Genomic DNA, 12,543 nt, shown 5'->3' on the forward strand with positions numbered 1-12,543 from the left:
TGTCAGGAAACGACCAAGGGAAAGGGTTAAAACCTGAGTTATTGAGAGCATCGGGGCCTTGCCTAGGACCAGAGCCAGGCCCTAAATCACGACCACTGCCAGGGCTTCATATACGGACAGCATCAGAGCCTAACTGAGGTACAGCCCAAGTGCCTAAGTGAGGCCTCTCTTTAGGATCTGAGTTAGGGAAAGTGTCAGGGCATGACTTGTGAGCAGCATAAAGGCCTCTGTGGGATCAACGTTAGGGTCTTCATTAAAGACATTATCAGGGCCTCTGTTAAGCAGAGCCTCAGGGCCTCCTTTATGGACAGCATCAAGGATTAATTTGGGCCAGTTTCAGGACCTTGGTAAGACCTGGGTCCAGGATATTAGCTCAGGATACTATCAGGACTTTAGATATGGCCGGCAGCTGGGCCTTAGTTAGCGACAGTGCCAGGGCCTGAGGTAGGACTAGCATCATGGCCTTTGTTAGGTACAGTGTCAGAGACGGAGCTAGGAGTTTTTTCAGGGTCTGAGTTCGGTGTAGTGTCAGGGCCTGAGTTAGGACAAGTCTCCAGGCCTTAGTTAGGGAGAGTTTCACAGCCTCGGGAGTAATTTCAGGGCCTTATTTAGGGACAGCATCAGGGATTTAGTTAGCATGAGAGGAGCCATTCCTGCTAGCACCTTGAAAGCCGACACACGCAAATGCAAAAGTGAACCATGCACGCTGCTGTGAAGGAATATTCCACAGCAGTTGAGTACATTTTCTTTAAGGTTAACAAGAGTTTAAAAATTATTTTTTTAAGGAAACAATATTCACGAGTTGCAAGAATTTCATCCTAAAGAAGAATCTCTTTAGCTAAACTGGACATTAGTTAAGGACAAGGTTAGGTTAAGGTCTAGGGCTAGTGTCAGTTAAAATGACCTAGGGTTGGTGTCAAGGCCTCAGTTACACAGAGAATCAGGGCCTAATTTATGACCTTTGTCAAGGTTTCTGGTAGGGACAGCGTCAGAGCCTGACATAGGGAGAGCGTCAGGGCCTGGGTGAGGCCTTGCGTCAGCCCCCTAGCTGCAGACACTGTCAGGGCGTGACTTAGGGGCAGCATCACAGGCTTTGTTGGGTCAGCATTCGGGTCATAGTGAAAGACATGAGCAGGGCTTGAGTGAGTCACAGAATCAAGGCCTCGGTTATGGAAAGCTTCAGGGCCTGAGTTAGGCAGAGCCTCCGGTATTCACTTAAGGACAGTAACAGGGCTTTCTTTGGGACAGTGTCAGGATTGTGGATAGAAGTGCGTCAGAATATCGGCTCAGGATAGTGTCTGGATTTTAGTTATGGATTGCAACAGGTCCCATGTTAGGGACAGATTCCGGGCCTTAGTGAGAGATAGTTGTCAAGACCTTAGTTACTGAGAGCATCAGGGCCTCCGTTTTGAAGCAATGTCAGGGCTTCAGATGAAAACAGCATCACGGACTGGCTTGGGGCGAGTGACACGGCCTGAGTGAGGCCCAGCGTCTGTCCGTTAGCTGGGGCCACTCTCAGGGCATGACACAGGAGCAGCATCAGTGCCTTTGTTGGATCAGCATTATGGTCTTTGTTAAAGACATGATCAGGCCTTCTCTTAGGGACAGCGTCAGGGCTTACTTAGGGACATTTTCAGGACCTTGGTAAGTGATGGGTTGGTAAATTAGCTCAGGAGAGTGTGAGGACTTTAGATATTGAGGGCAACAGGGCCCTAGTCAGGGACAGTGTGAGGCCCTGACTCAGGACGAACATCCAGGCCTTAGTTAGTGACAGTGTCACGGCGTTGGGACTCAATTCAGGTCCTGAAGTCGGCACAGCATAAGAGCTTCAGTTGGCATAAGAGGCAAGATATTAGCTAGGTACAGGGTGGGGGTAAACTCTAGGGATCGTGTCAGCAAACGACCTAGGGATAGCGTCAAGGCCTGAGTTACTGAGAACCTCAGGGGCTTATTTAGGACCAGCATCAGGGCCGGACAGAGGGCCAGCAACAAGGCCTGAGTGAGACCCAGTGTCAGGCCCCCGGCTGGAGGCACCGTCAGGGCGTGTCCTGGGAGCAGCAGCAGGGCCTTTGTTGGGTCAGCATTCGCATCATAATGAAAGACATCAAGAGGGCCTGAGTGAGTCACAGAATCCAGGCCTCAGTCAGGGAAAGCTTCAGGGCCTGAGTTTGGCACAGCCTCAGCTCTTACTTCAGGAAAGCGACAGGGCTTTCTTTGGGACAGGGTCAGGACCCTGGTTAGAAATGTGTCAGGATATTAGCTCAGGAGAGTGTCCGGATTTTAGTTATTGATTGTAGCACGTCCCATGTTAGGGACAAGTTGCAGGCCTTAGTGAGAGATAGTGTCAGGGACTTAGTTAGGATTAGTCAGGGCCTTAGTTAGGCAGAGTATTAGGGTTTCAGTTAGGATCAGATGCAGGGCATCAGCTTGGGACAGAGTCACGTTCCGAGCCAGGGATAGTGTGAGGAAATGACGTAGGGTTGCTGTCAAGACCTTAGTTACTTAGAGAATCAGGGCCTAATTGAGGACCTGTGTCAGGGCTTCGTGTAGGGAAAGCATCAGAACCTCACTTAGGGAGAACATCTAGGCCTGAGTGAAGCCTAGCGTCAGCCCCCTAGCTGGAGACACAGTCAGGGCACGACGGAGGAGCAGCATCAGGGCCTTTGTTGGTTCGGCATTCGGGTCATAGTGAAAGACATGAGCAGGTCCCGAGTGAGTCACAGAATCCAGGCCTCCGTTAGGGAAAGCTTCAGGGCCTGAGTTAGGCAGAGCCTCCGGTATTCACTCAAGGACAGTAACAGGGCACTCTCTGGGACAGTGTCAGGATCGTGGATAGAAGTGCGTCAGAACGTGAGCTCAGGATAGTGTCTGGATTTTACTTATTGATTGCAGCAGGTCCCATGTTAGGGACAGATTCCGGGCCTTAGCGAGAGGTCGTGTCAAGGCCTTAGGTAGGATTAGTCAGGGCCTTCGTTACGGAGAGTGTTAGGGTTTCATTTAGGATAAGATGCAGGACATGAGCTTGGGACAGAGTCAGGTTCCGGGCCAGGGATAGTGTCAGGAAACGACCAAGGGAAAGGGTTAAAACCTGAGTTATTGAGAGCATCGGGGCCTTGCCTAGGACCAGAGCCAGGCCCTAAATCACGACCACTGCCAGGGCTTCATATACGGACAGCATCAGAGCCTAACTGAGGTACAGCCCAAGTGCCTAAGTGAGGCCTCTCTTTAGGATCTGAGTTAGGGAAAGTGTCAGGGCATGACTTGTGAGCAGCATAAAGGCCTCTGTGGGATCAACGTTAGGGTCTTCATTAAAGACATTATCAGGGCCTCTGTTAAGCAGAGCCTCAGGGCCTCCTTTATGGACAGCATCAAGGATTAATTTGGGCCAGTTTCAGGACCTTGGTAAGACCTGGGTCCAGGATATTAGCTCAGGATACTATCAGGACTTTAGATATGGCCGGCAGCTGGGCCTTAGTTAGCGACAGTGCCAGGGCCTGAGGTAGGACTAGCATCATGGCCTTTGTTAGGTACAGTGTCAGAGACGGAGCTAGGAGTTTTTTCAGGGTCTGAGTTCGGTGTAGTGTCAGGGCCTGAGTTAGGACAAGTCTCCAGGCCTTAGTTAGGGAGAGTTTCACAGCCTCGGGAGTAATTTCAGGGCCTTATTTAGGGACAGCATCAGGGATTTAGTTAGCATGAGAGGAGCCATTCCTGCTAGCACCTTGAAAGCCGACACACGCAAATGCAAAAGTGAACCATGCACGCTGCTGTGAAGGAATATTCCACAGCAGTTGAGTACATTTTCTTTAAGGTTAACAAGAGTTTAAAAATTATTTTTTTAAGGAAACAATATTCACGAGTTGCAAGAATTTCATCCTAAAGAAGAATCTCTTTAGCTAAACTGGACATTAGTTAAGGACAAGGTTAGGTTAAGGTCTAGGGCTAGTGTCAGTTAAAATGACCTAGGGTTGGTGTCAAGGCCTCAGTTACACAGAGAATCAGGGCCTAATTTATGACCTTTGTCAAGGTTTCTGGTAGGGACAGCGTCAGAGCCTGACATAGGGAGAGCGTCAGGGCCTGGGTGAGGCCTTGCGTCAGCCCCCTAGCTGCAGACACTGTCAGGGCGTGACTTAGGGGCAGCATCACAGGCTTTGTTGGGTCAGCATTCGGGTCATAGTGAAAGACATGAGCAGGGCTTGAGTGAGTCACAGAATCAAGGCCTCGGTTATGGAAAGCTTCAGGGCCTGAGTTAGGCAGAGCCTCCGGTATTCACTTAAGGACAGTAACAGGGCTTTCTTTGGGACAGTGTCAGGATTGTGGATAGAAGTGCGTCAGAATATCGGCTCAGGATAGTGTCTGGATTTTAGTTATGGATTGCAACAGGTCCCATGTTAGGGACAGATTCCGGGCCTTAGTGAGAGATAGTTGTCAAGACCTTAGTTACTGAGAGCATCAGGGCCTCCGTTTTGAAGCAATGTCAGGGCTTCAGATGAAAACAGCATCACGGACTGGCTTGGGGCGAGTGACACGGCCTGAGTGAGGCCCAGCGTCTGTCCGTTAGCTGGGGCCACTCTCAGGGCATGACACAGGAGCAGCATCAGTGCCTTTGTTGGATCAGCATTATGGTCTTCGTTAAAGACATGATCAGGCCTTCTCTTAGGGACAGCGTCAGGGCTTACTTAGGGACATTTTCAGGACCTTGGTAAGTGATGGGTTGGTAAATTAGCTCAGGAGAGTGTGAGGACTTTAGATATTGAGGGCAACAGGGCCCTAGTCAGGGACAGTGTGAGGCCCTGACTCAGGACGAACATCCAGGCCTTAGTTAGTGACAGTGTCACGGCGTTGGGACTCAATTCAGGTCCTGAAGTCGGCACAGCATAAGAGCTTCAGTTGGCATAAGAGGCAAGATATTAGCTAGGTACAGGGTGGGGGTAAACTCTAGGGATCGTGTCAGCAAACGACCTAGGGATAGCGTCAAGGCCTGAGTTACTGAGAACCTCAGGGGCTTATTTAGGACCAGCATCAGGGCCGGACAGAGGGCCAGCAACAAGGCCTGAGTGAGACCCAGTGTCAGGCCCCCTGGCTGGAGGCACCGTCAGGGCGTGTCCTGGGAGCAGCAGCAGGGCCTTTGTTGGGTCAGCATTCGCATCATAATGAAAGACATCAAGAGGGCCTGAGTGAGTCACAGAATCCAGGCCTCAGTCAGGGAAAGCTTCAGGGCCTGAGTTTGGCACAGCCTCAGCTCTTACTTCAGGAAAGCGACAGGGCTTTCTTTGGGACAGGGTCAGGACCCTGGTTAGAAATGTGTCAGGATATTAGCTCAGGAGAGTGTCCGGATTTTAGTTATTGATTGTAGCACGTCCCATGTTAGGGACAAGTTGCAGGCCTTAGTGAGAGATAGTGTCAGGGACTTAGTTAGGATTAGTCAGGGCCTTAGTTAGGCAGAGTATTAGGGTTTCAGTTAGGATCAGATGCAGGGCATCAGCTTGGGACAGAGTCACGTTCCGAGCCAGGGATAGCGTGAGGAAATGACGTAGGGTTGCTGTCAAGACCTTAGTTACTTAGAGAATCAGGGCCTAATTGAGGACCTGTGTCAGGGCTTCGTGTAGGGAAAGCATCAGAACCTCACTTAGGGAGAACATCTAGGCCTGAGTGAAGCCTAGCGTCAGCCCCCTAGCTGGAGACACAGTCAGGGCACGACGGAGGAGCAGCATCAGGGCCTTTGTTGGTTCGGCATTCGGGTCATAGTGAAAGACATGAGCAGGTCCCGAGTGAGTCACAGAATCCAGGCCTCCGTTAGGGAAAGCTTCAGGGCCTGAGTTAGGCAGAGCCTCCGGTATTCACTCAAGGACAGTAACAGGGCACTCTCTGGGACAGTGTCAGGATCGTGGATAGAAGTGCGTCAGAACGTGAGCTCAGGATAGTGTCTGGATTTTACTTATTGATTGCAGCAGGTCCCATGTTAGGGACAGATTCCGGGCCTTAGCGAGAGGTCGTGTCAAGGCCTTAGGTAGGATTAGTCAGGGCCTTCGTTACGGAGAGTGTTAGGGTTTCATTTAGGATAAGATGCAGGACATGAGCTTGGGACAGAGTCAGGTTCCGGGCCAGGGATAGTGTCAGGAAACGACCAAGGGAAAGGGTTAAAACCTGAGTTATTGAGAGCATCGGGGCCTTGCCTAGGACCAGAGCCAGGCCCTAAATCACGACCACTGCCAGGGCTTCATATACGGACAGCATCAGAGCCTAACTGAGGTACAGCCCAAGTGCCTAAGTGAGGCCTCTCTTTAGGATCTGAGTTAGGGAAAGTGTCAGGGCATGACTTGTGAGCAGCATAAAGGCCTCTGTGGGATCAACGTTAGGGTCTTCATTAAAGACATTATCAGGGCCTCTGTTAAGCAGAGCCTCAGGGCCTCCTTTATGGACAGCATCAAGGATTAATTTGGGCCAGTTTCAGGACCTTGGTAAGACCTGGGTCCAGGATATTAGCTCAGGATACTATCAGGACTTTAGATATGGCCGGCAGCTGGGCCTTAGTTAGCGACAGTGCCAGGGCCTGAGGTAGGACTAGCATCATGGCCTTTGTTAGGTACAGTGTCAGAGACGGAGCTAGGAGTTTTTTCAGGGTCTGAGTTCGGTGTAGTGTCAGGGCCTGAGTTAGGACAAGTCTCCAGGCCTTAGTTAGGGAGAGTTTCACAGCCTCGGGAGTAATTTCAGGGCCTTATTTAGGGACAGCATCAGGGATTTAGTTAGCATGAGAGGAGCCATTCCTGCTAGCACCTTGAAAGCCGACACACGCAAATGCAAAAGTGAACCATGCACGCTGCTGTGAAGGAATATTCCACAGCAGTTGAGTACATTTTCTTTAAGGTTAACAAGAGTTTAAAAATTATTTTTTTAAGGAAACAATATTCACGAGTTGCAAGAATTTCATCCTAAAGAAGAATCTCTTTAGCTAAACTGGACATTAGTTAAGGACAAGGTTAGGTTAAGGTCTAGGGCTAGTGTCAGTTAAAATGACCTAGGGTTGGTGTCAAGGCCTCAGTTACACAGAGAATCAGGGCCTAATTTATGACCTTTGTCAAGGTTTCTGGTAGGGACAGCGTCAGAGCCTGACATAGGGAGAGCGTCAGGGCCTGGGTGAGGCCTTGCGTCAGCCCCCTAGCTGCAGACACTGTCAGGGCGTGACTTAGGGGCAGCATCACAGGCTTTGTTGGGTCAGCATTCGGGTCATAGTGAAAGACATGAGCAGGGCTTGAGTGAGTCACAGAATCAAGGCCTCGGTTATGGAAAGCTTCAGGGCCTGAGTTAGGCAGAGCCTCCGGTATTCACTTAAGGACAGTAACAGGGCTTTCTTTGGGACAGTGTCAGGATTGTGGATAGAAGTGCGTCAGAATATCGGCTCAGGATAGTGTCTGGATTTTAGTTATGGATTGCAACAGGTCCCATGTTAGGGACAGATTCCGGGCCTTAGTGAGAGATAGTTGTCAAGACCTTAGTTACTGAGAGCATCAGGGCCTCCGTTTTGAAGCAATGTCAGGGCTTCAGATGAAAACAGCATCACGGACTGGCTTGGGGCGAGTGACACGGCCTGAGTGAGGCCCAGCGTCTGTCCGTTAGCTGGGGCCACTCTCAGGGCATGACACAGGAGCAGCATCAGTGCCTTTGTTGGATCAGCATTATGGTCTTCGTTAAAGACATGATCAGGCCTTCTCTTAGGGACAGCGTCAGGGCTTACTTAGGGACATTTTCAGGACCTTGGTAAGTGATGGGTTGGTAAATTAGCTCAGGAGAGTGTGAGGACTTTAGATATTGAGGGCAACAGGGCCCTAGTCAGGGACAGTGTGAGGCCCTGACTCAGGACGAACATCCAGGCCTTAGTTAGTGACAGTGTCACGGCGTTGGGACTCAATTCAGGTCCTGAAGTCGGCACAGCATAAGAGCTTCAGTTGGCATAAGAGGCAAGATATTAGCTAGGTACAGGGTGGGGGTAAACTCTAGGGATCGTGTCAGCAAACGACCTAGGGATAGCGTCAAGGCCTGAGTTACTGAGAACCTCAGGGGCTTATTTAGGACCAGCATCAGGGCCGGACAGAGGGCCAGCAACAAGGCCTGAGTGAGACCCAGTGTCAGGCCCCCTGGCTGGAGGCACCGTCAGGGCGTGTCCTGGGAGCAGCAGCAGGGCCTTTGTTGGGTCAGCATTCGCATCATAATGAAAGACATCAAGAGGGCCTGAGTGAGTCACAGAATCCAGGCCTCAGTCAGGGAAAGCTTCAGGGCCTGAGTTTGGCACAGCCTCAGCTCTTACTTCAGGAAAGCGACAGGGCTTTCTTTGGGACAGGGTCAGGACCCTGGTTAGAAATGTGTCAGGATATTAGCTCAGGAGAGTGTCCGGATTTTAGTTATTGATTGTAGCACGTCCCATGTTAGGGACAAGTTGCAGGCCTTAGTGAGAGATAGTGTCAGGGACTTAGTTAGGATTAGTCAGGGCCTTAGTTAGGCAGAGTATTAGGGTTTCAGTTAGGATCAGATGCAGGGCATCAGCTTGGGACAGAGTCACGTTCCGAGCCAGGGATAGCGTGAGGAAATGACGTAGGGTTGCTGTCAAGACCTTAGTTACTTAGAGAATCAGGGCCTAATTGAGGACCTGTGTCAGGGCTTCGTGTAGGGAAAGCATCAGAACCTCACTTAGGGAGAACATCTAGGCCTGAGTGAAGCCTAGCGTCAGCCCCCTAGCTGGAGACACAGTCAGGGCACGACGGAGGAGCAGCATCAGGGCCTTTGTTGGTTCGGCATTCGGGTCATAGTGAAAGACATGAGCAGGTCCCGAGTGAGTCACAGAATCCAGGCCTCCGTTAGGGAAAGCTTCAGGGCCTGAGTTAGGCAGAGCCTCCGGTATTCACTCAAGGACAGTAACAGGGCACTCTCTGGGACAGTGTCAGGATCGTGGATAGAAGTGCGTCAGAACGTGAGCTCAGGATAGTGTCTGGATTTTACTTATTGATTGCAGCAGGTCCCATGTTAGGGACAGATTCCGGGCCTTAGCGAGAGGTCGTGTCAAGGCCTTAGGTAGGATTAGTCAGGGCCTTCGTTACGGAGAGTGTTAGGGTTTCATTTAGGATAAGATGCAGGACATGAGCTTGGGACAGAGTCAGGTTCCGGGCCAGGGATAGTGTCAGGAAACGACCAAGGGAAAGGGTTAAAACCTGAGTTATTGAGAGCATCGGGGCCTTGCCTAGGACCAGAGCCAGGCCCTAAATCACGACCACTGCCAGGGCTTCATATACGGACAGCATCAGAGCCTAACTGAGGTACAGCCCAAGTGCCTAAGTGAGGCCTCTCTTTAGGATCTGAGTTAGGGAAAGTGTCAGGGCATGACTTGTGAGCAGCATAAAGGCCTCTGTGGGATCAACGTTAGGGTCTTCATTAAAGACATTATCAGGGCCTCTGTTAAGCAGAGCCTCAGGGCCTCCTTTATGGACAGCATCAAGGATTAATTTGGGCCAGTTTCAGGACCTTGGTAAGACCTGGGTCCAGGATATTAGCTCAGGATACTATCAGGACTTTAGATATGGCCGGCAGCTGGGCCTTAGTTAGCGACAGTGCCAGGGCCTGAGGTAGGACTAGCATCATGGCCTTTGTTAGGTACAGTGTCAGAGACGGAGCTAGGAGTTTTTTCAGGGTCTGAGTTCGGTGTAGTGTCAGGGCCTGAGTTAGGACAAGTCTCCAGGCCTTAGTTAGGGAGAGTTTCACAGCCTCGGGAGTAATTTCAGGGCCTTATTTAGGGACAGCATCAGGGATTTAGTTAGCATGAGAGGAGCCATTCCTGCTAGCACCTTGAAAGCCGACACACGCAAATGCAAAAGTGAACCATGCACGCTGCTGTGAAGGAATATTCCACAGCAGTTGAGTACATTTTCTTTAAGGTTAACAAGAGTTTAAAAATTATTTTTTTAAGGAAACAATATTCACGAGTTGCAAGAATTTCATCCTAAAGAAGAATCTCTTTAGCTAAACTGGACATTAGTTAAGGACAAGGTTAGGTTAAGGTCTAGGGCTAGTGTCAGTTAAAATGACCTAGGGTTGGTGTCAAGGCCTCAGTTACACAGAGAATCAGGGCCTAATTTATGACCTTTGTCAAGGTTTCTGGTAGGGACAGCGTCAGAGCCTGACATAGGGAGAGCGTCAGGGCCTGGGTGAGGCCTTGCGTCAGCCCCCTAGCTGCAGACACTGTCAGGGCGTGACTTAGGGGCAGCATCACAGGCTTTGTTGGGTCAGCATTCGGGTCATAGTGAAAGACATGAGCAGGGCTTGAGTGAGTCACAGAATCAAGGCCTCGGTTATGGAAAGCTTCAGGGCCTGAGTTAGGCAGAGCCTCCGGTATTCACTTAAGGACAGTAACAGGGCTTTCTTTGGGAGAGTGTCAGGATTGTGGATAGAAGTGCGTCAGAATATCGGCTCAGGATAGTGTCTGGATTTTAGTTATGGATTGCAACAGGTCCCATGTTAGGGACAGATTCCGGGCCTTAGTGAGAGATAGTTGTCAAGACCTTAGTTACTGAGAGCATCAGGGCCTCCGTTTTGAAGCAATGTCAGGGCTTCAGATGAAAACAGCATCACGGACTGGCTTGGGGCGAGTGACACGGCCTGAGTGAGGCCCAGCGTCTGTCCGTTAGCTGGGGCCACTCTCAGGGCATGACACAGGAGCAGCATCAGTGCCTTTGTTGGATCAGCATTATGGTCTTCGTTAAAGACATGATCAGGCCTTCTCTTAGGGACAGCGTCAGGGCTTACTTAGGGACATTTTCAGGACCTTGGTAAGTGATGGGTTGGTAAATTAGCTCAGGAGAGTGTGAGGACTTTAGATATTGAGGGCAACAGGGCCCTAGTCAGGGACAGTGTGAGGCCCTGACTCAGGACGAACATCCAGGCCTTAGTTAGTGACAGTGTCACGGCGTTGGGACTCAATTCAGGTCCTGAAGTCGGCACAGCATAAGAGCTTCAGTTGGCATAAGAGGCAAGATATTAGCTAGGTACAGGGTGGGGGTAAACTCTAGGGATCGTGTCAGCAAACGACCTAGGGATAGCGTCAAGGCCTGAGTTACTGAGAACCTCAGGGGCTTATTTAGGACCAGCATCAGGGCCGGACAGAGGGCCAGCAACAAGGCCTGAGTGAGACCCAGTGTCAGGCCCCCTGGCTGGAGGCACCATCAGGGCGTGTCCTGGGAGCAGCAGCAGGGCCTTTGTTGGGTCAGCATTCGCATCATAATGAAAGACATCAAGAGGGCCTGAGTGAGTCACAGAATCCAGGCCTCAGTCAGGGAAAGCTTCAGGGCCTGAGTTTGGCACAGCCTCAGCTCTTACTTCAGGAAAGCGACAGGGCTTTCTTTGGGACAGGGTCAGGACCCTGGTTAGAAATGTGTCAGGATATTAGCTCAGGAGAGTGTCCGGATTTTAGTTATTGATTGTAGCACGTCCCATGTTAGGGACAAGTTGCAGGCCTTAGTGAGAGATAGTGTCAGGGACTTAGTTAGGATTAGTCAGGGCCTTAGTTAGGCAGAGTATTAGGGTTTCAGTTAGGATCAGATGCAGGGCATCAGCTTGGGACAGAGTCACGTTCCGAGCCAGGGATAGCGTGAGGAAATGACGTAGGGTTGCTGTCAAGACCTTAGTTACTTAGAGAATCAGGGCCTAATTGAGGACCTGTGTCAGGGCTTCGTGTAGGGAAAGCATCAGAACCTCACTTAGGGAGAACATCTAGGCCTGAGTGAAGCCTAGCGTCAGCCCCCTAGCTGGAGACACAGTCAGGGCACGACGGAGGAGCAGCATCAGGGCCTTTGTTGGTTCGGCACTCGGGTCATAGTGAAAGACATGAGCAGGTCCCGAGTGAGTCACAGAATCCAGGCCTCCGTTAGGGAAAGCTTCAGGGCCTGAGTTAGGCAGAGCCTCCGGTATTCACTCAAGGACAGTAACAGGGCACTCTCTGGGACAGTGTCAGGATCGTGGATAGAAGTGCGTCAGAACGTGAGCTCAGGATAGTGTCTGGATTTTACTTATTGATTGCAGCAGGTCCCATGTTAGGGACAGATTCCGGGCCTTAGCGAGAGGTCGTGTCAAGGCCTTAGGTAGGATTAGTCAGGGCCTTCGTTACGGAGAGTGTTAGGGTTTCATTTAGGATAAGATGCAGGACATGAGCTTGGGACAGAGTCAGGTTCCGGGCCAGGGATAGTGTCAGGAAACGACCAAGGGAAAGGGTTAAAACCTGAGTTATTGAGAGCATCGGGGCCTTGCCTAGGACCAGAGCCAGGCCCTAAATCACGACCACTGCCAGGGCTTCATATACGGACAGCATCAGAGCCTAACTGAGGTACAGCCCAAGTGCCTAAGTGAGGCCTCTCTTTAGGATCTGAGTTAGGGAAAGTGTCAGGGCATGACTTGTGAGCAGCATAAAGGCCTCTGTGGGATCAACGTTAGGGTCTTCATTAAAGACATTATCAGGGCCTCTGTTAAGCAGAGCCTCAGGGCCTCCTTTATGGACAGCATCAAGGA

This window comes from Kogia breviceps, chromosome 9, assembly GCF_026419965.1.
Source record: "Kogia breviceps isolate mKogBre1 chromosome 9, mKogBre1 haplotype 1, whole genome shotgun sequence".
In the NCBI taxonomy this organism is placed as follows: domain Eukaryota; kingdom Metazoa; phylum Chordata; class Mammalia; order Artiodactyla; family Physeteridae; genus Kogia; species Kogia breviceps.